At 38.5% G+C, this 26,211-nt stretch overlaps 1 non-coding gene across 1 annotated transcript; it reads right to left on the bottom strand.

The window, feature by feature from the left end:
• Window positions 1-12,489: 12,489 nt before the first annotated feature.
• On the bottom strand, window positions 12,490-12,596 carry LOC141722174 (small nucleolar RNA R71). Its single transcript, XR_012575199.1, has one exon. It is a non-coding gene; the product is annotated as a small nucleolar RNA R71 (small nucleolar RNA).
• Between the last annotated feature and the right edge of the window lie 13,615 nt (window positions 12,597-26,211).

Below are 26,211 nucleotides of genomic sequence, written 5' to 3'. Positions count from 1 at the left end.
ATATACATATATTTACATCACAGCAACAGTATAACGGGTAGAAAACTTGCCTGAGCGACTGGGGGTTACGAATGGCTCGGGACGAGTCTGGTAACCTATAAGCAACAAGTAAGTTGGAATTAAACCAAAGTCACTTGTAAATCTATACTTTAACTAACTTAGACTCTAACGCTCGTTTTGCGCTCACTGATTCGCTTAAGTCACTCGGGTACCCTCGGCTCCACCATTTTTAATAATTTAACCTTTACGAGTTTTAAAGCGATTCCTTCGCGAGTGTCTTACCAACTGCCTAACACACTTACCATAAATGTTTCATACATTAATTAACCCTTTTTGGTCTTTAACCTATGTTTCAAAGTAAGGCGAGGGAAAAAGTTTCGTTCGCGAAACGCCATTACTTGAAACGGTCGTTTCTCCTAAACCGTGCATCGGAATCGAACGTACTACATATCAAAACGAAGCTCGTAACATGAGCTATCTAAACATGGCAGTGGTCATAATCTAGCAGGGGGTCCTCGGGTCCTAATGTTATGCACAAAACAGTCTAAAGAAAATCGGACGTTACGACGGCTATGTTTACGCGATTACCAATATTTATACCACTCCAATTCTTTACCAATTCACTACAAACCACCCAACCATCATCAATACCTCAAACACAACTTATATCAAGGCAAAGTCAGTCCATAATCTCAAGGTTTTCCAACTTATTCAACCACAAACATGATCTACTAACCATAACTTAAGATTCATTAACCATTAACCAAGATTCATATCCAAAATCACCACAAATCCAACCAAACTATCTAACATACATGGATCTTGCTATACATACATGGATATTTCTATATATACATTAATCCATCCATGAACTCATCAAAACTCAAAGTTCAAACTATAAGTTAAAGGTGAAAGTTGTTTATACCTCCTTGAAGCTTCCTAACACAACCCAAGAGCTTTGAATGCCTAAAAGAACCTTGATCCTTGCTTGTATAACCTTAATCTTTCATAAAAATTCAAGAAAACTAAAGTTATTTCTTGAAGGTTACTATTCACCATCTTCTTCCTTGATTTATTGGAAGAGATTGTGAAGGAATTAGGAGCTTAAACTTATAGCATAACCATATCTATGTACAAGGAAGCTTAGATAATTACCTTGTGATTTAACAATGCTTGGAACTTGATTTTTGAAATTCTTGCCCTTGAAAAAGATGAAAAGCCGAGAGCAAGATGATGAGAATGAAATGATTTTGTGTTTTTTGATTTATTTGGCTTAGCTTGGTTGTTTTTTGTTTTGTTTTTGGTTAATTACCTTAATAACCTTATATTTGTGTGGTTATAAACCAACCACACCTCCTCCTTCCCTATGTCATGCTTACATCACATTGCTATGTCATCCTCCCTTCCTTGTCCTCTTCTCATTGGTTGGGTGACATCACTTCCTCTAATCCCTTTGCTTAACTTCCTAATTGTTTGCCTAATGACCGCTGATCTGTTATACGGTTCGCTTAACTTTCGTTTTCGTTTATCGTTTGAGGGATCATACCCGGGATCTTATTACTTAGGTTCCCTTAACCTTTCTCAATATATTATATTCCTTTTATGATCCTCTCCTATAATCCTTTAATTTAAATCCTTTTTATCCTGTTACCTTATACTCAATTCTCTCCGTATCTAGTGGATTTCCGGGAAAAATCAAAGTGTTCGGATTTGGATTCTGACGATCTTTACATACACTTATATCCCATATAAAGTACTAATAAAATCTCAGAATATCCATATCAGAACCCCTACATAGTGTGGCATGAAAAGTTTTCTCATTCAGCAAAAACACTATTCATAAGGGTTTCAAAAATTTTCCAAAAATTGGGGTTATTACAGCATATCTGAGTTCATCAATCATCCTCCTTTTAACATCTTTAAGTTCTGCAGTATCTTCACCAATTTGAAAGATTGCAGCCCTGAGATCATTAATCTTAGCTTTTCTTATATCCTGATCCAGTCTGATCAAATATGCTTTATCAGACTCAAGATTGAATTCCACAGCCCTGTAACCCAGAAAGGTAGTTATAATCTTAGCAGTGTTGGGCTTCATTTCAACTATATCACCCTTGTGATCTTTGCACTTTGGAAGATATGTGCTGTCAGACTTAACAGAATAAAGCCTTTTCTGTCTCTGAATCTGATCCTTCAAATAGTTTGCAGCACTTTTTGTTAATCTGTCATTCACTTGAAGTAAGAATAGTACATGCTCCAGTTCTTCAAAATACTTCAATGGAATGGCATTTTGCCTTATATGATAAACCCTACCATCTGTCATGAAGTACAACAAGATGTGTTCTTTCAAGTAGGTATGGTAAACCATTTGTACAGATTCCAGTTGATTCAATCTCTCAGGAGTTGCTCCAATACCTAGTTCACTCAAGGAAGTTGGATCAATTGTAGTGTTCTGTATTCTTCTTTCATCAGCACTTCCCAATCCAGTTTTATCTCTTGCTTCCTTTCCAGTAACTACTCTTGCTTCAAAACCACTTGCAGCAGTCTTCAAATGTTGAGTCTGTTTTGCTTTAGTGAATCCTGGTAGGAGTGTCTTTGATTTATCTTCTGATATCAAGTTAACTTGAGCTATGTCAGAGGTTACTTGCTTCTTCGGAATATCAGAACTTACTGTCTCTTGACTCTGAACAACTTGAGCCATATCAGAGGTTGTCTTAAAAACTTTTCTTGAAGTCAGAGCAAGATCATCCTTTTCATCAGTGATTTCTTCATTCTCAGGAGGAACATAAACCTTGATAGGTTCACCAACTTTTTCTTTACCCTTGGATCTTGGATCTATCTGCGGTTGTGATTTAGCCAATGTTGCTTCAGTGTTTGTCCTTTCTTTTATCACAATGCCTTTGAGTTTTGGAAGTGTCTTTTTACCAGAAGCTTCAGATTTAGATGTGACTTTTTCTGATTTAAGTCTGGCTTCTTCTTCCATTAAACTCTCCAAGTCCATTCCTGGATTTTCCTGAAGAAATAACTGTCTTGACATTTCTTCATCAAGATCTAAAAGTTCATCAGAACTTATCCTTTTACCAGTAGCAGAACTAATTCTTTTTCCAGTATCAGAACTTTTCATGTGACTTGTGATTTCAGCTTTTCTTGATGAGAAACCTCTACCTTGACTATGACCTCTACCCATTCCAGGGTTTCCATGATCATCCTTTTCATCATCCTTCCCCTTCAGTGTCTTATCAGTTTTGCATTTGGACTTAATTACTTTCTCCCACTTTTTGGCATCAGCAGGTAAGAGAAGAGAGACAAGAAATTCCACTGAGGCTTGGATTTCATTAAGTTGAGATTGCTGAGAAGCTTGATTTTTCAGAATATCATCAATCTGAGCTTGTTGTTTCTCTTGAGTCTTCTCAATATAAGCAACTCTGTCAAAGGTAGGTTGGAAGAATTTTTTCTTGTCAATCTTCTGAACTTGTTCTTGCTTAATGAATTCTTCCTGAATCTTATGTAACTCTGCATGAGTACTTGAATGAAGACTTTGTAGATATTTAGTACTCAATGCAGTGACTCTAAGCTGTGTTTTGAAATCATCAGTAATTAACATCTGATCAGCTTTAGTCAAGTGCTCATCAAGATGTTGTGCAGATCGAGCACAGGTAACTAAGTTCCATTCCTTAGTCCACTCCTGTCCTACAGGAGTTTCACTCCAAGGCACTGGTGCTGCTCTTGTAACAAACTTCTTAACAAGTTCAGATTTAAGAACAGTTTGTTGAGGAGCATGTCTTGAAGGACCTGCTTCATCAGCATCTTCATTTGGAGCAGCATCACCAGTATCTCCAGCATTTGCAGCATCAGAACTTACAGAATCAGTATCTTCTGATAAACAACAGTATGAGTAGCAATGGAGGCTTCAGGATCATCCTCTAATTGCTGATCTGGTTCCAAGTTCTGATCAACAGCCATATCATGATGCTCACCTTTATTCTGATCATCAGCATCTAGATGCAGAGAAGGTGTAATAGATAATTCTGGAGTTTGAGCATCATCAGTAACAGGTGTTGTTGATGGATTAGTTGCTGTTGGAGCTTCTAAGTAAAGTACTTCAGGCACAACCAAGTTCTGGATATCAATATCAGCACTTGTGCCTGAATTAACAGGAGATACAGTCTTAGGAGACACAGAAGGCGTGTTGGCCTTTTCAGTAACAGCTTCCTTAGTTGAAGTTAATGGAGAAGCAGTGGCCTTAGCAGATTCTGGTTCTTGTGAGATCAGAGATTCCTATCTTCTTCCTTAGCTGCTACTTCCTCATCATCTGAAACTGGCCTTTTTGCCCTCTGTTTCTTGTATCTCTTTGAAGATATGGATTCCTTGGGAGTTTCATCAATAGTCATTCTTCTAAGCCTTTTGAGAAGCCTAGATCCCCCAATTGCAGAATCCTTTTGAGAAGGAACTTTCTCAGGTTCTTTATTAACAGGTTCTGAAGTAGAAACATGTTCCTCACTATCAGATTCATCTCTAAAAACAATCCTCCTTCTCTTCTGAGGTGTTTGAGAAACAGTCTTTGTCCTCTTAGCCTTGGAAGATGAAGGCTTCACAGTAGGTGCTGAGGATGAAGGGAGAACTGTCTGTGAAGTGGAGAGATATGATTCGAGATATTGCCTGAGGGTAGATTGAGTAGTATGAGTGGTATGTTCTGATGGTTGTTATGGAGTTTGAGATGTGGTGGTTGGTTGGACATCAGAATAAACAGATCTGTAGGTATCAGGATCAGCATTTACTAAGATCTATTTTACAGATTGAGGAATCTGTAAGGGTCTAACCACCTATTTCTTAACATCAGCATTTACCAAATCATTAAAGGCTCGTTTTGCAATTTTGAAAGATGGAGTGAAGTCAGTGGTAGGTTGGGGGTTATCAGCACAACAATGGTGTAAAATAAGCTGACAAAATCTAGCAAAGTAGACAACATTCCTATCTTCTGTCATCCTATCCCCAATAAAACCTATCACAGCAATTTCAAAATCAAAATGAGTTTGGTTAATGATAGCATACCCGATGTGCTGACTCATTATAGGAATAGCATCAAAGTTTAAATATTTATTCCCAAAAGCTTTAGTGATGCAGTCAAAGAAGAAGCTCCATTCCTTTCTGATATGAGCCCGTTTCAACTGCCCAAGCTTTGTCAAACTCTGTTCATACCCCAAACTAGCCATGAACTCTTTAAGAGCTGATTCCTCCGGGGTTGAAAAAGTACATCCTTCTGGTAGATGTAGGGCCTTGCGAATTGTACCAGGAGTTACTCCATATGTAGAATCATCCACTTCGAAAACAATACTAGGAGTACCATTTTGACCACCATTATCAAAGTTTCTAGTCCTCCAAAATGTCAGAACTTGTTGGCTCGAAAAGGTTGAAGGTTGGGTCAATGCATACCCTATTTCACTGTGTGCAAGAAGATCTTGCACAAAATACAACTCAGACGGAGCTTCAGCATTATCAAAAATTACAGCATAGTTATTTGGAAAAAATTTATCTCCATCAATGATCAAATCCTTAGGTGCCATGAAAATAATCGAGATTTAAGAGTGCCTGTTAGGTGTTTGATAGAATGTCTATATGAAAAATCAATGTCAGGAGAAGAAAGAGAGTAAAAGCAAATAGAGAGATAAAGTATAAAAGTGAATAAAAGATAAACAAAACCTCTCTTTGTCTTACTTATACTTTGAAAAAAAAATGTAACCGTTGGACACCTGTCAGACATGCAGTAATAATGAATAGTTAATGGGCACGGGAAAACAGTAATCATTACTTACCCACTTGCAGTTTTTCAAGGAAAAACCGTTCCACTTACCCAGTAATTCCATTAATCAAGGTAAATCAGTTTTAATTCAAAATTGAAACTGTTTCCACTTATTCAATTATTTTTCACTGCAACACCAATATTCTGAAAAAAATTCGAGTGAGAATGACCAAAATAAATCAAGGGAACAAGTACTGATAACGTAAAATCAGAACTTAATTTAAATTAAAATTGAAATGGTCATCAGAATATGAATATTTATCAGGATTTATCAATGCATTACAAAACATCTCAGAGACAAGAACTGTAATAACCCCAATTTTTGGAATCTTTGAAACAATGATGAATAGTGATTTTGCTTATTATGCTGATTAAGAAAACTTTTCATGCCACACTATGTAGGAGTTCTTTTATTGATATTCTGAGATCTTATTAGTACTCCATATGGTATATAAGTGTATGTAAAGATCGTCAGAATCCAAATTCGAACACTTTGATTTTTTTCCCGAAAATCCACCAGATACCGAAAGAATTGAGTATAAGGTAACATGATTAAAAGGATTTAAATTCAAGGATTATAAGAGAGGACCATAAAAGGAATATGAAATATTGAGAAAGGTTTAGGGGAACCCAAGTAATGAGATCCCGGATATGATCCCTCAAACGATCAACGAGAATGAACAATAAACGAGTCGTAAAATAATTAAATGACTAAGTAATGCAAGAGGCAAGGAGGAGGGTCAATTAGTGCAAGATTAATGCACTTAGTTAACATCTTATTATAAAGATTAAGGGTGTGTTTGGTATTGCTGTTGCAGACAGCAACCGCAGCTTTTCGCTGAAAAGCAGTTAAAAACTGTTTGGTAAAATTTAAAAGCTGCTTTTCTGAAAAGTGCTTTTGGCTTAAAAGCTGCTGTTAGAGAAAGTAAGTCCCCCCATGCTTTTAGAAAAAGCTGATTTTCAGCTGTTGCGGGAAGCAGATGCTGATTTCACCATCAAACCTTACCAAAAGCATCATTATTTTTAATTTTTTGCATCAAAATATATACGAATCAAAAAAATTACCAAACAGTCATCTGATTTTTACAACAGCACTTTTTCCAACAGCACTTTTTCTAACAGCACAACAATTTTTAACAGCAATCCCAAACAGAGCATAAGCTTTAAAAGATGCTTCCACCACAAGGATGAGACAAGTGGCAAGGATTATGTAAGCTTGATGACATCACCATGCTTATGTCACTTTCCAATAATTTAAACAAAACAACTAGTCAAGTAAATATCCTAAAATCATTTCATTTCCACCACAAGTTCAAGTCAACACAAGCTCTCATCTTCCTCCCCCATTTCCATTGCTCTCGGCCAAAACAGAACCTGCACATTAAAACTGCTGTATCTCCTTCATTTCTCACTCAAATGTTGTGTTATATAGCTCGTTGGAAAGGTATTGAGATGGCCTACAACTCTTGTTCACAAGTCTCATCCAAATAAGCATGTTAAGACCCTCATTTTTACAGTTTTTTCAATCGCACTTTTAGAAACTTCAAAGCCTAACTTTGTGTTCTTAATTTCTTTGGAAAGATCAAGCTTGTAGGAGGCTCCCTAAGGCTTCCGAGAAACTTAACACCTCCCAAGGAAGGTATAAACTTCAAACCCTATCCTTTACTTTGATTATTAGTGATTTTGATGGTTGGTTTTCTAAATGAGAAGCATGACTTTTGATTATTAGTAGTTTGATTTGGATTTGGAGTAATTTGGTGAATGAATCTTGTTATAGTTAATAAACCTTGATTGTGGTTGGTTGAGATGAAGAATCTGAATAATAAGGACTGGTATAGTATTATTTAATTGAGGTTTTGATGTGTTAATGATTGTGGGTTGTTTGGTGAGGTTTTGGTGTAGTGAGAAACTTGGAAAACTTGTAAATATAGCCGTCGTAATGTCCATTTTTATTCAACTGCTTGTTCTTAGTGTTCAGGACATAAAACTCAATAAACAATCTGTAACATTGCCATGTTTAGCTATAGTGTGTCATAAGCTTCGTTTTGATATGTGGATCACTTGGTTCCGATGTACGGTTTAAGAGAAACGACCATTTTAAGTAACGTCGTTTCGTGAACGAACCATTACCCCTCGGCCTACTTTGAAACCTTGGTTAAGGCCCTTAAATGACTAATTGGAGTATGAAACAATTATGTAAAGTGTATTAGGCAGTTGGTAGGGTACTCGCGAAAGAATCGCCTTAAAATTCTTAATGGTTAATTTATTAAAAATGGTGGAGCCAAGGGTACTCGAACGACTTATGTGATTCATTAAGCGTAGAAGTAACCATAAGCAAACGTTAGGGTTCAATTGGTTAAAGTCTAGTTTCTTAAGCGACCGTGGTTTAATTCCGACTTATGTTGTTGTTCATAGGTTATCGGACCCACTCTAAGCTTAAGTCTAACCGGAAACACTCAGGCAAGTTTTCTACCCGTTATACTGTTGTTGTGATATATATATGTATATGCATTATCTTGTGATAAGTGCATGATTATTATTAGCAAAGTCTTGCGATATATTGGAGCATGTGATATGATATTTATATGCATGCCTATTTCGTAATTTTGATATTCTATTATCAATTCAAATGTTTATAAGTTGCATAATACCTATGCTAGAGATAAGCAGTAGTTGCGTATACCCTTAGTATAGGGGACCCAAAGGTGAACATTTTCTAAACCGGGAGTCGATGTTCCCGAGTATTATATATATATATTTATATATATATATAGATATAGTTGTCAAAACTATTAATCGAATAAGTTTTATTCGATAACTTTATTTTATTTAATGAATATTATTTTGAATATTCATTCGAGGACTTATGACTCCGCTTATCTTATTTAATGAATATTATTTTGAATATTCATTTGAGGACTTATGACTCCGCTTATTTTATTAAATAATATTCTTTATTTTATTAAAGAATAATGTTTCGATAATTAAACTTATTTTCGATTATTCAAATAAAGATCGTACTTTCGTATAAGTATATCTTTGGTTATTTATTATTCATTTCAAGTATGAGTTTTAAAACTTCTACTTCAATTATTTTTATAAAGATTATCATTATGGGAATATTATTTAAATAATAATATTCATATATTTTCTAATATATCGGGACTGATTTATTTCATTAAATCAGCATTACTCCAAACATTCTTAAAAATGTTTTCGAGTCTTCAAAATGATTTTTAAAGGTTAGAGCGGATCCCAAAACTCGTTTTCAAATTTAAGATCTTCCTTTTTGAAGGGGACTTGAATACTCGCTCAAAAATCTAAAGGATCCGGCTCTGTGGTGAATTTTATATTCGCAACAAGGTTGCTGTTTTGAGAAAATATTTTGATTACTTGCCCAACGTTCGGGAAGTAAGTCCATCTATTTGAGTCGGCATAAGCAACATGGGCTCAGTGGGCGTCCATGAAAGTGTAAGTGGCTCAATGGGAGTCCATCATTGCGTAAGTGGCTGAGTGGCAGTCCAGCATAGGTCCTAATGCGGCCAGGGTGATGACCAGTGGTGAATTCGTCCATCTACTAGTAGAAAAGGTTACTTATTGGCATCTTTGCCTGATCAGCAAGATATCGGGTTTATGCCAAGGTTTTCTTCTTTTCAAATTTATTGGATATTATAACTCTGTTTATATTTTTCATAACAGAGGTTTCCAAGGAAAGTATGAGATATATATAGGTGTATATATATCGGGACTTAATGAAGTATCTCGTAACTTCATTATTTATAATGATATTTCAAAGATTGAATTTATTCAAGTCTTTTCTTGTAGTCTCATCTATGTGATAAACTTTTGAAACTGATGATACCATGAACGGTGGCAGTTCAAGTAGTATCCGGAAAAGATATAAGTATATTGGAGTATCTTGTAACTTCATCTTTTCAACTTATATCTGGTTAATGATTATCTTATGCATGACAAAGATTTTCACAAAAACATTGAGACAAGATTAGATATATGAGATCACCTTGCAACGATATTTTTATACAGTTATAAACTGGAACTCTGTGTATATTATGCATGGAAGAGGACTTCCAAGATTTTGAAAAGTATATATACATATATACTGATGGTCGCGATAAGATATCAAACTTGGTTCATTTTTTTACTTGACTAAGACTTTCATGAGTACTATGAGAATGCTCATATATTGTTAATCATTATACATAAATTTTTGGTGAGCTTGTTGTTCACCCTTGCTTTCTTCTTTCAACACACAACAACAGATAGACAAGATGAACAGGATCAAGCTCCCAATTCGCGAGCGGATAGGAAACGTTCCGCAGTTTCCTGTTGGTGTTGATGCCGTTGTAGCTGAGGTAGGGTCTACCGATAGGCTAGGCTTTCAACTTTTGATGTACCAGACTTATGTATATTTATGAATTGTAATAATGGCAAAGAATATGTAAATTTATTCAGAAACCCTTTTGAGGTGTAATGACTTATAATTGTGGAATAAAATGACTTGTGTTATTGTTTGGTATTCATCTCTGAGACTATAACTTGTGGTGTTGATAAGTGGCATTTTATACCACTTAGAACGTCTTAAAATGGCTTAAATTGGTGTCTTGAAATCAAGTATTTTGTGTATTTGATGTGTTTTTCTAGTGTTTATGCATTTCAGGGTATTAGTTGCATTTCGGGGGAGGAATCATCAAGAATAAGCCTTGGCATGTGTTCACCATTGCGAGAGGGAAGGAATGGGCAGATTACTGCGAAGAAATGGAACAAACCTGGATTTTTTCCAGTAGAGGCCTGCGCGCCCGCGCAGCAATGCTGAGCGGCCGCGCAGCAACCTGCGCGCCCGCGCAGCTATGCTGAGCGGTCGCGCAGGGTCGAGGAAAAAGATAAATTATTTTAGACTTCTACTTCTGTTTGGCTTCCAACTTCTATGTAATCTGAGTTTTATGGGACTATTATATAGGTAGATTTGAGACGTTTTCATAGAGAGTATTAAGGGGATTATGTTTTAGATTGTGTTTTACGCAAGAAGCGAAGGAGATAAGGAAGAAGACCGATTTAGCACACTGCAACGAAGAGGAAGCATATTTTCTTGTGATTCTTGTTTCGTTGTAATGTTGGATGCTAGTTTTCTTGCTTTGACTTATTTACTCTTGTGACGTACTCTGTTTTAATATAATTAGTTTAGTTATTATTTTCTTGTGTTTGTTTATCATGATTTCATATGAACCCATGATGGCGATAAGTTCTATTATGGGCTAATCGTGATCATGGGGTTGTAACGGATTTATTATGGAATTCTTTAGTTAATTGTTTAATACTTTAGTGTGTGATGATTGCATGATATCTAGTATTGGTTGTGCGTATTCGTCTTATGTGCATCACGAACATATAAGATAGGGTATTAATCTCTTGTGAAGCGACGGTGGATCTTGAGATTTAGAACTTGCCATGCTAGCATAGGTTCATGTACGTTGTGCATGATTAGTGGGTAACTCTAACAGTTTTATTTGCCCTATGTAATCAAAAAAAATAACTTGCTTAAATCGTTGTGTTGTCAATTTCTGTAGACATATAGGAACTCAACATAATTGATGACTATTCAACTTCTATCTTAATTGTGGATGCTTGGTAGAATGGTATTAGTACAATGAAAGTTGGCTTTTATCAGTTTCGTGTTATTCGATTAATATCATCACTGCCACATGCTAAAGGTAATAACAATGGCTATAGAAGGAAGTAATAATGAAGTTGTGATCTCATGAGTGTTTTATTATTGATAAATTGAAGTGTTAGTTAAGTGGTTAATTAAGTAGTTAATTATAGTTAATATTTAATCAACAATTTTAAGTGTTATTATCTTAACATTGAGAAGTAATCATACATTGGTGAGTGAGTTTAATTAGACAATAATTTAGTCTGAGTCTCTGAGGGAACGAACTAGAAAATATTTTATATTACTTGCGAACGCGTATACTTGCGTGAATATTAGCGCGTGTTTTCGCCCTAACAAGTTTTTGGCGCCGCTGCCGGGGACTCGGCGTATTTGTTTAGTTTATGTACTTACCATCATTGGTCATTAGGACTCAGTGATTAGGACGTAGTAGTACTTACTCTTTTCGGTTGTGTTTCAGGTACTTTAGAAAGCGTTTATGCAAACTCGTTCTCGTGCTCGCAAGAGGACTTTAGATACAGCTGAGGAGACAGACGAAGTTCTTGATATTCTGGAGAAGTTAGATTTTGAGGATTCGGATTCAGGAACTGAGCAGAAAGAACCAGTAAACATGGGAGATCGTATTGTTCAAGCTGATCCAGCTCTTATGGATTTTTCTCGGCCTTAAATTGATGACATTCAGTCAAGCATCCTTCATCCGGCTATTCAAGCTAACACCTTTGAAATCAAGCCGGGCACTATTCAGATGGTGCAGAATTCTGTTTCTTTTGGAGGAGTGGCAACTGAAGACCCCAACATGCACATAAGGAATTTTGTCGAGATCTGCAGCACTTTTAAGTATAATGGCGTGACTGATGAGGCTATCAAGTTGAGGCTTTTCCCATTCTCACTGAGGGATAAGGCTAAAGACTGGTTACATTCTGAACCAGCTGGGTCCATCACTACGTGGCAAGATCTTGCGCAAAAGTTTCTGGTGAAGTTTTATCCAATGGCAAAGACTGCTGCTATGAGGAGTGCTTTTACTCAGTTTGCGCAGCAACCTACAGAATCTATGTGCGAGGCTTGGGAACGCTACAAGGAAATGTTGAGAAAATGTCCACATCATGGAATGCCGGATTGGATGGTGATCACTGGTTTTTATAATGGTTTGGGGGCCCAATCTCGGCCCATGCTCGATACAGCAGCTGGAGGAGCCTTATGGGCTAAAAGCTATACTGAGGCGTATAATCTTATAGAGATGATGGCTGCAAATGAGCATCAAAACCTAACTCAGAGGATGACGTCAGGCAAGGTAGCAGGTATTCTGGAAGTTGATGCAGCCACCGCTATTGCAGCCCAGCTCCAAGCGCTATCAATGAAGGTTGATTCTCTGGCTACATATGGAGTTAATCAAATAGCTATGGTTTGTGAGCTTTGTGCAGGTTCTCATGCTACGGATCAGTGTTCTCTTGTTAACGAATCTGTTCAGTATGTGAATAATTATCAGCGACAACAGTAGCCTGTGCCAGCGACCTATCATCCTAATAATAGAAATCATCAAAATTTCAGCTGGGGAAATAATCAGAATGCTATTCAGCCACCATATCAGCAAGGAGTGAGTAAACAGTTTAACCCACCTGGATTCTAGCAACCACAGCAGTATGCTACAAGGCAATCATATCCTCAACAGGGAAGTACAGCTGCACCCACTAGTGCTGATTTTGAGGAACTTAAGCTGTTGTGCAAGAGTCAGGCGGAATCTATCAAGACCTTGGAAAATCAAATCGGTCAATTAGCCAATGTAGTGCTCAATCGTTAACCTGGCACTCTTCCCAGTGACACGGAAGTACCAGGCAGGAAGGAAGCTAAAGAGCAAGTCAAGGCTATTACCTTAAGGTCTGGAAAAGTGGTTGATGCTGAAAAGGCAAAGGAAGTCGAAGCTGAAGTTAGAGATGAAGAATCTAAGCAAAAGGAGAAAGCGGCGGAACCAAGGAAGACTACACTATGCCTGAGACTAATACAGGGGAGAAACAGCTCTATCCTCCACCACCTTTTCCTAAGAGATTGCAGAAACAAAAGCTGGATAGACAGTTCGGGAAGTTTCTGGAGGTGTTCAAGAAACTTCACATCAATATACCTTTCGCTGAGGCTCTGGAACAAATGCCTAGTTATGCGAAGTTTATGAAGACTATTTTTTCAAGGAAGGTGAAACTGGATGACCTTGAAACCGTTGCTCTCACGGAAGAATGCAGCGCTGTTCTGCAATAAAAGTTACCACCAAAACTGAAAGATCCAGGGAGCTTCACCATTCCTTGCACCATTAGCAATCTAACTTTTGACAAGTACCTTTGTGATTTGGGAGCAAGCATTAATCTGATGCCGCTGTCGATCTTTAAAAAGCTGGATCTGCCTGATCCAAAACCCACATACATGTCGCTACAATTGGCTGACAGTTCCATTACTTACCCAAGGGGCATAGTTGAGGATGTGCTCGTCAAGGTGGATAAGCTCTTCTTTCTAGCAGATTTTGTTATTCTGGATTTTGAGGAAGATAAGAAGATTCCCATAATCTTGGGAAGGCCTTTCTTGGCTACTGGCCGTACCTTGATAGATGTGCAAAAAGGTGAACTTACTATGCGGGTCCAAGATCAGGATGTGACCTTCAATGTATTCAAGGCAATGAAATTCCCTACAGAAGATGAGGAGTGCTTAAAAGTGGATGTGATTGATTCTGCGGTTACTTCGGAACTCGATCACATGCTAATGTCTAATGCATTGGAAAAGGCCTTAGTGAGGGATTTTGACAGCGATGATGAAGATAGCTACGAGCAATTACAATATCTGAACGCTTCTCCCTGGAAGCGAAAGCTGGACATACCATTTGAATCTCTTGGTACTTCTGACCTCAAGAATACTGAAGGGAAGCTCAAACCATCAATAGAGGAAGCACCTACCTTGGAGCTCAAGCCATTACCTGAACACTTGAGGTATGCTTTTTTAGGTGATTCATCTACGTTACCTGTTATTATTTCATCTGACCTTTCAGGTAGTGAGGAAGACAAGCTCTTAAGGATTTTGAGAGAATTCAAATCGGCTATAGGATGGACCATAGCAGACGTTAAGGGGATAAGTCCTTCATATTGTATGCATAAAATTCTGCTAGAGGAAGATAGTAAGCCAACTGTAGAACAGCAGCGAAGACTGAATCCCATCATGAAGGAGGTGGTGAAGAAAGAAATTCTGAAATGGCTAGATGCAGGCATCATTTATCCTATTTCTGACAGCTCGTGGGTGAGCCCCGTACAATGTGTACCTAAGAAGGGAGGTATCACTGTGGTCGCAAATGAAAAGAATGAGCTCATCCCTACTCGAACAGTTACAGGATGGAGAGTATGCATGGATTATAGAAAATTGAACAAAGCCACAAGGAAGGATCACTTCCCCCTTCCATTTATTGATCAAATGCTTGACAGATTGGCGGGTCATGAGTATTTTTGTCTTCTGGATGGTTATTCCGGGTATAATCAGATTTGTATTGCACCAGAGGATCAGGAAAAGACTACCTTCACTTGTCCATTTGGCACATTTGCTTTTCGCAGAGTTTCGTTTGGGTTATGTGGCGCCCCGGCCACTTTTCAGAGATGTATGATGGCTATATTCTCTGACATGATTGGAAATAACGTCGAAGTGTTCATGGATGACTTCTCCGTCTTTGGACACTCATATGATGAATGTTTGAATAATTTACGCGCCGTACTCAAAAGATGCGTGGAAACTAATTTGGTGCTTAATTGGGAGAATTGTCATTTTATGGTACGTGAAGGCATTATCCTTGGGCATAAGGTCTCTAGAAAGGGTCTGGAGGTGGACAAGGCCAAGGTGGGAGTCATTGAAAATCTTCCCCCACCTAATTCGGTGAAAGGAATCCGTAGTTTTCTTGGTCATGCGGGTTTTTATCGGCGATTCATCAAGGACTTTTCAAAGATATCTAAGCCGTTGTGCAATTTGCTTGAGAAAGATGTGCCTTTCAAATTTGATGACGAATGTTTGGCAGCATTCGAGACTCTCAAGGAGAGTTTGATCACGGCACCAGTTATTACAGCACCAGATTGGACAGAACCGTTTGAGATGATGTGTGATGCGAGTGATTATGCGGTAGGTGCAGTTCTGGGACAGCGCAAGAAAAATCTCTTCCATGTGGTCTACTATGCGAGTAAGACTTTAAATGGTGCCCAATTGAAATACACCACTACTGAGAAGGAGCTTTTGGCTATAGTCTTTGGTTTTGAGAAATTTCGATCGTATCTACTTGGTACGAAAGTAACAGTATTCACTGATCATGCAGCTATTCGCTATCTAGTTTCCAAGAAGGATTCGAAGCCGAGACTCATTCGTTGGGTGCTTTTACTTCAGGAATTTGAGTTAGAGATCAAAGATAGAAAAGGTACTGAGAATCAAGTAGCTGACCATCTCTCTAGGTTGGAGAATCCCGATTCTGCTTCACAAGATAGGACGTTAATCAATGAATCTTTTCCGGATGAGCAGTTGTTTGCAATTCAGGAGGAAGAACCATGGTTTGCAGATATTGTAAACTATCTCGTCAGCAATATAATGCCTCTTAATTTGACATCCGCTCAAAAGAAGAAGTTTCTGCATGAGGTGAAGTGGTATATGTGGGATGAACCATATTTGTTTAGACAGGGAGCTGACCAGATCATCAGGAGATGTATCCCGTTCTGTGAGATGGAGGGGATATTACGAGACTTCCATTCCACGGTTTATGGTGGACACTATGGAGGTGAGAAGACGGCAGCTCGTATTCTGCAAGCAGGTTTTTTCTGGCCTACTTTGTTCAAGGATGCTCATCAGTTTGTTTTAAGGTGTGATCGTTGCCAAAGAGTGGGAAATTTGTTAAGGAAGGATGAAATGCCATTAAATGTGATTCTTGAAGTCGAGGTCTTTGATGTATGGGGAATCGATTTCATGGGGCCTTTTATCTCGTCTTGCAATAATCAGTACATCTTGCTGGCAGTCGATTATGTCTCAAAATGGGTCGAAGTTAAAGCTTTACCGACAAATGATGCAAAGGCAATGCTAAATTTTCTTCATAAGCAAATTTTCACAAGGTTTGGAACACCTCGGGTAATCATAAGTGATGAAGGATCGCATTTTTGCAACCGTAAGTTCACTTCTATGATGCAGCATTATAATGTGAATCATCGAGGCGTATTCTAGAAAAGGTTGTTTGTCCGTCAAGGAAGGATTGGTCTTTAAAGCTCGATGAAGCTGTTTGGGCTTACAGAACAGCATACAAAACTCCACTTGGGATGTCACCATTTTAGTTGGTGTACGGTAAGGGATGTCATCTACCGGCGGAGCTTGAGTATAAGGCCTACTGGGCATTGAAGAAATTGAACCTGGATTTAGATGCAGCTGGTAAGAAAAGAATGCTTCAGCTTAATGAACTTGATGAATTTCGACTTCAAGCGTACGAGAATAACAAAATGTATAAGGAAAAGGTGAAGAGGTGGCACGATAGGAAGCTACATCCTAAGTTATTTGTGCCAGGGCAACAAGTTCTTTTATTCAACTCTCGGCTCCGACTTTTTCCTGGAAAGTTGAAATCAAGGTGGTCTGGACCTTTTATTGTCAAAACTGTGTTTCTACATGGAGCGGTGGAAATTTTTGAGAATGATTCGGACCAAGCATTCAAGGTTAACGGTCAGTGATTGAAGCACTACTATGGGGACATGGCAAACCGAGAGGTGGTTAGTGCCATTTTGTTGACTACTTGAGAAAGGTACGGAACGTCAAGCTAATGACGAAAAAGAAGCGCTGCGTGGGAGGCAACCCATGAATTGTTGTTACAGGAACCCTTAGAAGTTAATAACCTATCCAAAAACACAAAAAAAATCAGAAAACAGGGGCTGAAAAAAAAAATTCCAGAGACCCTCTGCGCGCCCGCGCAGCTATGCTGAGCGGCCGCGCAGGGGTCGAGTTCCAGAAATTTTTTTTACAGTTCAGAAAAAAAAACAAACAAAAACATAAAAACAGTTTTAGCCCATAAACCCACGAATTATTCCCACTACCCCATCATTTTATCCCTTAATTCCCAAACCCTAATCTAATCCACCCCTATATATACATACACCTATCCTACATATCTCCCACAAAACTTCCTACACTTAAACCCTCTCACAAACATCAAAAAATCAGTTCTTACACACTTTTATTCACGAATCAATGGCACCCAAGAGAGCACGCACTATTGACAGCAGCAGCACAGTTCCTACTGCTGATTCATCGAGGGGTACTGCTGCAAGGCCTCGGTTAACTGACAGAGCTGCGGAGGAGGAGTACACTAGGCTGTTGGGGAAGCCGATTCTGAAGGAGATGGGGTTTTACATCAGGGAGGGATGGTGAGTTGTTGCCCATGATTGCAGAGAAGAGGTGGATAGCTTTTTGTGAGTCACCCGAAGCAGTACCGATGAGCGTTGTTCGCGAGTTCTACGCGAACGCGAAGGCTGAAAAGAATGGGTTTTCTGTAGTCCGTGGGCTGACGGTTGATTATCATCCTGCGGTGATTCGCCGTGTGATTGGACAGCGAGAGAGGAAGCCCGAGGAGGAGAACTGGAATGAAAAGACTGCTGAGGATTTTGACTTGGATTTGATTTGTGCGACTCTCTGTCGACCGGGCACAGTTTGGAACCGCAGTCCAGCCAATAATGAGTATCGTCACTTTCCGGCGATCGCCATGAACAGGTATGCCCGTGCATGGAATGCATTTATATGTGCTAATATTTTGCCTTCTTCACATGCACACGAGGTCACAGTTGAGAGAGCACAGTTGTTGTGGGGAATTCTGCATGATGAGTACTATGTGGACCTTGGTGAGTTTATCTACCAAGGAATTCTGAAGTTTTTGAGGGGAGCAAAGCATATGAACATCCCTTATGCATCTACGGTTACGAAGCTATGCCGAGCAGTGGGAGTGAACTGGCTGGCTCATGAGCAGTTGCAGTTGCCAGCAGCTCCGATTGATTCTGGCACTCTGAATGGGATGCAGGAGTGGACCGGTGGTGAGCCTGAGGAGCATGGGCTGGGTTATCGTCTTCCAGGAGGGCGTCCAGCACGAGGTGCTACTATGGCTAGGTCAGGGCGTGGTGAGGCTGGTTCTTCGAGAGCTCAGGAGGGTGCTGGGATGGGTGATGCCCAGTATAGGAGGCTTTCACGGCGGATGGATGTCATGTATGAGACGCAGAGCAGGTTTGCTCAGGAGCTCACCCTTGCATTAGGGACTGCTTTTCGAGGCCTTGGAGCTGATATCCAGTTGCCAGTTTTTGGTGAGGACTCTGCATACCCACCGCCTGATACTCCACCCACTGAGGGTGATGATGATGATGACTCCGAGTAGGTATACCCTGTGTTCCTTTCTACTACTTTCACTGAGGACAGTGAAGATTTTTAGTTTGGAGGTGGTAGTTAAGGAATATTGTGTGTGTGTCATTTAGTTGCATATTCATGATAGTTTAGTTCATATAGTTGCATAATTTATGCCATTTAGTTTTTTTTATGAATGTCATGTAGCTCATGCATTTACCATGATCCATTTTGCAATAAGTTATCGACTGAATTGTGATATTGATGCGAGTGTAGTGATAGCATTAAAGTGATATTAAGTTGTGTAGGTTGATATGCATGCTAGAAACAATTGTAAGTCCACTAAGTCTTAAAGAATGCGTAAGGGCTAGATTGTTGTTATGATTTGGTTGTTTTCAAGGTCAATCTACTTATTATGCTTAGAATTCGATTATAGGTTCTTAGTGATAAAGACATGAAAAAAGAATAAATTTTGGAGAAAAAAATATGGAAGTTGTTGCTAGTTGTGGCTAGGCGTCAAATGGCTAGTAGCCGGCTCGCATATGTTGTGAGTAGTCTAGGGTTGAGCAAGACGGAGCGAAACGCACTTGCTCAGAAGTTATTAAAAAAAAAATTGCATAATTGATCAAGAGTGGGCTCTTTGGTATTCGAGTTATTAAGTTCTTAGGGGACTTTGTGCCTAGTAACCTAAGGCTTTTAGAGTCTGGGATCCGCTAACCTAACGCTCGTTACATGGATACCATTGTATAAGTCTTTTGTGGACCTCACTCATTGCACGGTCAAATAAGCATTTGAGTTGTAAATAAAAAGCACGATTCCGTAGTAAGCTCCAGAGTTCTTGTAGTATTGTACATCACTTTGTGCCTAGAATTTTTATTCTTTGTATAATCGTAGGATTGCCTTGAGGATAGTCTAGTCATAGTAATTGGTCTAGTTCCGAAGCATATCTGTTAAGCATTTGCACACACCACGTTTCTGGCTGTATGTCCGTTTGCATGAGTTTATTGATCTTTAATTGTCTAACTGCATTCGTTGAGATGTGACAATTTGGTTGGTTAATTGTAGTAAGGGGGATCGTTGCATTTTCATATAGATTGCATTCATGCATATTTTTATTTGTTTTTGAGTCTGTGACGCTTGAGGACAAGCATTGATTTAAGTTTGGGGGTGTGATAAGTGGCATTTTATACCACTTAGAACGTCTTAAAATGGCTTCAATTGGTGTCTTGAAATCAAGTATTTTGTGTATTTGATGCATTTTTCTAGTGTTTATACATTTCAGGGTATTAGTTGCATTTCGGGGGAGGAATCATCAAGAATAAGCCTTGGCATGTGTTCACCATTGCGAGAGGGAAGGAATGGACAGATTACGGCGAAGAAATGGAGCAAACCTGGATTTTTTCCAGTAGAGGCCTGCGCGCCCGCGCAGCAATACTGAGCGGCCGCGCAGCAACCTGCGCGCCCGCGCAGCTATGCTGAGCGGCCGCGCAGGGTCGGGGAAAAAGATAAATTATTTTAGACTTCTACTTCTGTTTGGCTTCCAACTTCTATGTAATCTGAGTTTTATGGGACTATTATATAGGTAGATTTGAGACGTTTTCACAAAGAGTATTAAGGGGATTATGTTTTAGATTGTGTTTTACGCAAGAAGCGAAGGAGATAAGGAAGAAGACCGATTTAGCACACCGCAACGAAGAGGAAGCATATTTTCTTGTGATTCTTGTTTCGTTGTAACGTTGGATGCTAGTTTTCTTGCTTTGACTTATTTACTCTTGTGATGTACTCTGTTTTAATATAATTAGTTTAGTTATTATTTTCTTGTGTTTGTTTGTCATGATTTCATATGAACCCATGATGGCGATAAGTTCTATTATGGGCTAGTCGTGATCATGGGGTTGCAACGGATTTATTATGGAATTCTTTAGTTAATTGTTTAATACTTTAGTGTGTGATGATTGCTTGATATCTAGTATTGGTTGTGCGTATTCGTCTTATGTGCGTCGCGAACATATAAGATAGGGTGTTAATCTCTTGTGAAGCAACGGTGGATCTTGAGATTTAGAACTTGCCATGCTAGCATAGGTTCATGTACGTTGTGCATGATTAGTGGGTAACTCTAACAGTTTTATTTGCCCTATGTAATCAAAAAGAATAACTTGTGCTTAAATCGTTGTGTTGTCAATTTTTGTAGACATATAGGAACTCAACATAATTGATGACTATTCAACTTCTATCTTAATTGTGGATGCTTGGTAGAATGGTATTAGTACAATAAAAGTTGGCTTTTATCAGTTTCGTGTTATTCGATTAATATCATCACTGTCACATGCTAAAGGTAATAACAATGGCTATAGAAGGAAGTAATAATGAAGTTGTGATCTCATGAGTGTTTTATTATTGATAAATTGAAGTGTTAGTTAAGTGGTTAATTAAGTAGTTAATTATAGTTAATATTTAATTAACAATTTTAAGTGTTATTATCTTAACATTGAGAAGTAATCATACATTGGTGAGTGAGTTTAATTAGACAATAATTTAGTCTGAGTCTCTGAGGGAACGAACTAGAAAATATTCTATATTACTTGCGAACGCGTATACTTGCGTGAATATTAGCGCGTATTTTCGCCCTAACAGGTGTGTGTGTATATTCTGGGGTCACAGTACGCAGTAGTTGGTTTATTATTAATATTAAGTATTATTAAGGGAAATGGAACTCGTGACAACCCGGATCCCCGACCCCGGATTTGGAGGTGTTACAGAAATGGTATCAAAGCTAAGCGTTATAAACCCCAGAGATGATGTGACGTTAAAATAATAAGTTCACTAAGATAATAAGGACTCTTGCCAAGTTCATAGTCAGACTACCTAACGTAGTACTGACAGTTAAAACCCTTATGGGAACCCTTATAAATATCGTGATAGAGTCGTAGTTCGTTATCGTATATGGTAGCGGGACTCCGAACCCTGAGGTTGAGGAGCAACAGCGCGATGATGTTTTATTACTTATTGGAGATCAGATTGTGGATCCGATAGAGCGTCCTAACGCAGGACCGGGTGATGTTCATATTGAGGATGTAGCAGTTGAGGATGTTGTCCTAGAAGGGATTGTTGTTGAGGAGGATCCCGTGGGGGATCCTGAAAAGAATGAATAAAGGACCACTGAGGAATTGATAACCATGGTTAGGGAAACTACCAGAGGTAGGATTGGTCGGTCACTACCGGAGGTTCGTTCAAGTTCGTAAAGATAGTAGCCCCTTTAACGCGGCTTACTCCTAAGACTGAGAAGTTCGAATGGACAGAAAAATACGAGATCAGCTTTTAAGAACTAAAGCAAAGATTGGTGACGACCCCTATTTTGGCGTTGTCGGATGGAAAAGGAGATTTTGAGATGTGTAGTGACGCTTCGCATAAGGAATTAGGGTGCTTCTTATACAGCACAACAAGGTAATCGCGTACGCATCAAGAAAATTAAGGGAATATAAAATTCGATGTCCCCACCCATGAGCTTGGGCTCGTGGCAATAGTTTTGCCCTAGAGATTGGAGGCACTACTTGTATGGAGAAAAGTGTGAGATTTACATAAACCATAAGTTCTCTAGTACATTTTCACGAAGAAAGAGCTCAACATGCGCCAAAGGAGGTGGTTAGAGCTAATCAAGGATTACGATTATGAGATTCTTTATCATCCAGGGAAAGCCAAAATGGTGGCTAATGCCCTAAGTATAAAAGAGAGACTCAAGATGAAAATGTCTTTGGGAGAGTTGATAAGAGATTTTGAGAAAATGGAAATAGAAGTGAAGGTAATCGGAGCCGGTACCGAAAAGCTGTTTGAGATTGCAATACAGCCCGAATTATTGGAGAAGATCATATTGTGCCAAGAAAAAAAAGTGATGAATAGAGGCAGAGAACCAATGACCGGAGAAGAGATTAATACCTAGAAAGATGATGAGGGAATAATGAGGTATCCCTACAGAATTTGGGTTCCAAATGTTGAAGAGCTTAAGAACTGGATCTTACATGAAAGTCATAGTTCGAGGGATAAGATTTAGGGCAAATCCTGAGTGTGATAGTCAGGGAGGACGCCATCAAGGTAGAAGGAACCCATAACATAATGAAGTGGAAAATGAGGATTTAAAACATGTAGGATGACCCCGATTATGGGGAGGATAAGAAATATTTCATACTAAGAAAACAGAAGTCGAGCAAGTTAGGGAGAACCAGGATGGCACTCCTATAGGGCAATTCATGGACCTGCCTAAACAAATCTTATACTTTTATTCCCAACCACCACCTTGAGGAAACAATGCGGTAGGATATTCTTTCATGACCTTTAAGTCGCTAAGCTCTCAGAGTTCCAAGGAACAGGTTGACCCAGTCGAGACAAGAGCTTGGCTAAAGGAAATATAGGAATTATTTGAGATTCTAAATGATTGATGAATCACAAAAGACTGTTTTTGTCACTTACCCTCCTAAGAGAGAGGCCACCCGTTGGTGAAAGGCCAAGAAAGGCACAGAGCCAGAGGTTATAATAAATTGATTAAAGTTCAGACAATTGTTTTCGGGAAAGTACTTCCCAAGGTTATGGAGGTAGTGTAAAATATTTAGAGCCAAAACAAAAGCGGACGAGTATGATGAATTATGAACCTAAGTTATAAAAGTTGTCAAGATTTGTTCTGAGGACACGAATCCAGAATGATGGGATGTTTGAAATCAATGCTTATGTTGTGTTGGTTCATGTAATGGTTGTAATAGAAATGAAAATAAAAGACTGAAAAGGGAAGGAGTATAAAGGGATATAAAGGAAATAGAGTTGAGAAGTGATAAGGGAGTTAGGTATAGGAAACCATAAGAAACCCTTACAATAAATATAGAGAAGTGTGTCATCATCAGCGCGATGGTGACTGATCATGAGATAAATTCAAGGTTTGAAGGCGTAAGCGATACTTATAGTTAATTCCCTTGAAGTTGAGAGTATTCGATGAAACTTTGAGATACATCGATGGATTAATAAGGAAATACAGATGGACTGAGGAGACGGGATAACAAGAATTTAGGAAAATGGGATGAAGGAAGTGACCTTCAAGAATGTGAAGTGTAAGACCGGTGGCTTGATACCCAGAAAGGGAGACGCCAGGTATGAAAGATATCCCAACATTGAGATGACTGTTGAGATAACAACAAAAGTAAATGAGGAATTATTAAGAAGAAGTTCACGTTAAACACGACCAATATCTTCCAGAACATCCCTGTTGTCATTACCAAATTAGGAAAGAAAAGCGGGTAACCATTGTTATCTTTTGAAGGCCATATGGGTTGACCTCAGTTTGAATAAGGATACTATCGTGAAATTGGTATAGACTATCGAGGTGGGAATGATTGAATAAGATAATCTATTAGGGATATATGACTTGATTTATCTATGGAAGGATGCAAGTACCTTTTTAAAGGTGGAATTAAGGATATAACTTCGATAACTTGAGATGAACCCTAGGGGAATGCATAAAGGTTGGCATTTTACCCTTAATAGGGACATTATGAGTTTGGGTAGTATGGAATGAAGGACTAAAGTAACAACAACCTTTAAAGATCAGTAGAGAAATTTTTCAGAAGTAAATAGACAATGGTTCTAGTATTAGTAAATGATATTTTGATATGTCCTGTATCTAGGGAATACAGGAGGAACGATTCAAGGATAACCTTAGAGGTTTTACAAGGAAAAAGGTAATATTCAAAGTTCTCAAGAATAGAAATTTTGATAAAGGAAATGTGACGTAATTATAATAATGCCAGGTGGGGCACATGTTGAACCATAAGAAAGTATAGATTGACCCAATAAGGGTCGAGATTGGTGAAATCAAGAAGGATCCAAAATAAGAGACGTCCTAAGTGATCGAGAGTCAGTCATGACAATGTTAACCTCTAAAAGACAGAGGCAATAACTTATGGAAAAATGGTGATATATATTTTTTTTTCTCACCAAAGCTTAAAGAAGAGCATTTTCACACAAGCAGTGATTTGAAATGAGGTAGAAATTTATTTGGAGGTGGTTAAAATGACACTGATTGTAAGGAAATTTTACTATCAGGAAAGGCCAAAGAGGTGGCCCATACTTTAAGTGTAAGAGGACAATTATAGGCGCTCGTGCCAGAGGAATACAGTGATGATGGTTAAAGCCGTGAAGGTTATATTGTGGTATGGAAGATTGACATTCCATCTTATGGTTGTGTGATACTTACCCATAATAGTAGTTTGGTAAAAAAAAATTTGAATTCATGTTAATAGCCATGAGCGGGCTATCTATCTTAGAAGGTCCTATCTTGAGAATAAGCCAGGACCATGTTTCAAAAAGGACTAAACAAACCTTTGAGTTAAGTCTTCTATTAAAGGCATATGATTAAGAATGGTATTAACCTGCTATCGTTCCTTTCATTGAAACTCTTCTGCAATTTTATCTACTTCATGTCATATGTATGTCAAGTTCAGGAGTGTTCTCCATGAATCATGAACGGTGATCATGTTACCTCCTTAGAAGAATTCGATACGATATGTACGGACTCCGTATGGTTAGCTATTAAGACTTCATGGAAAACGAATGACTACAGTAGGTCAACGGTGGACCATAGTAATGCAGGAATGATTCTACGAGTAATGAGCCGATTACTTATAACCGTGAGAGTTGTATTGGAATGGATGTTGAGATTGAGTACCACTAATCGGGTCGTGGTGGTGTATAAGTTATCATTGATAGACTAATTAAGTAGATTATCTACCTATTGAATACTTATTCCTTCTTATCAATAGAGAGTCGTATTACTATACGAGGAAGGTTGCGGTGCAAGCATAGAATTCTAGTAACGATGATGTCTAGAATGAAATCCCTTATTCGAGTTTCGATGTTGAGGGAGTTTCAAAAGTGATTGTTTATGAGCTCGAGCAAGAGCATGGATCCATGGAATGATGGACGTAATAGTAAATATTCTGGCACGTGAAATGCGATGCTATAATACTTGATGTTGATATATATACACATATGTTTTGTTCTCCTATGACAAACCTCTATAGTTCAGAGATAGATTCCAAGCCAGATATTTGTGGCAGTATTTTTTTCATATACAATTCTCTTCAATTCGTTCTTTTCTCTCCTTTTCATTTTGTATAAGCTGAGAAGAACAACCCTTCCAGAAGGGGAGGTATTGCCGAATGACTATCTATCTGTGTGATAGAAGCCTAGTAGGATACCACATGTTGTTTAATTGCTTGTCAAGTACTAAAGGCTGGCCACCTTCTGTACTAACTATGCAATAGAACAAGTGTTCATGATCATAGTGATCTCTCAATAAAATCTTTTACTTCTATACGATAGATCA

This window comes from Apium graveolens, chromosome 4, assembly GCF_009905375.1.
Source record: "Apium graveolens cultivar Ventura chromosome 4, ASM990537v1, whole genome shotgun sequence".
In the NCBI taxonomy this organism is placed as follows: domain Eukaryota; kingdom Viridiplantae; phylum Streptophyta; class Magnoliopsida; order Apiales; family Apiaceae; genus Apium; species Apium graveolens.
Note: the sequence above shows the minus strand (reverse complement) of the source record. Positions and strands in the feature narration are given on the sequence as shown.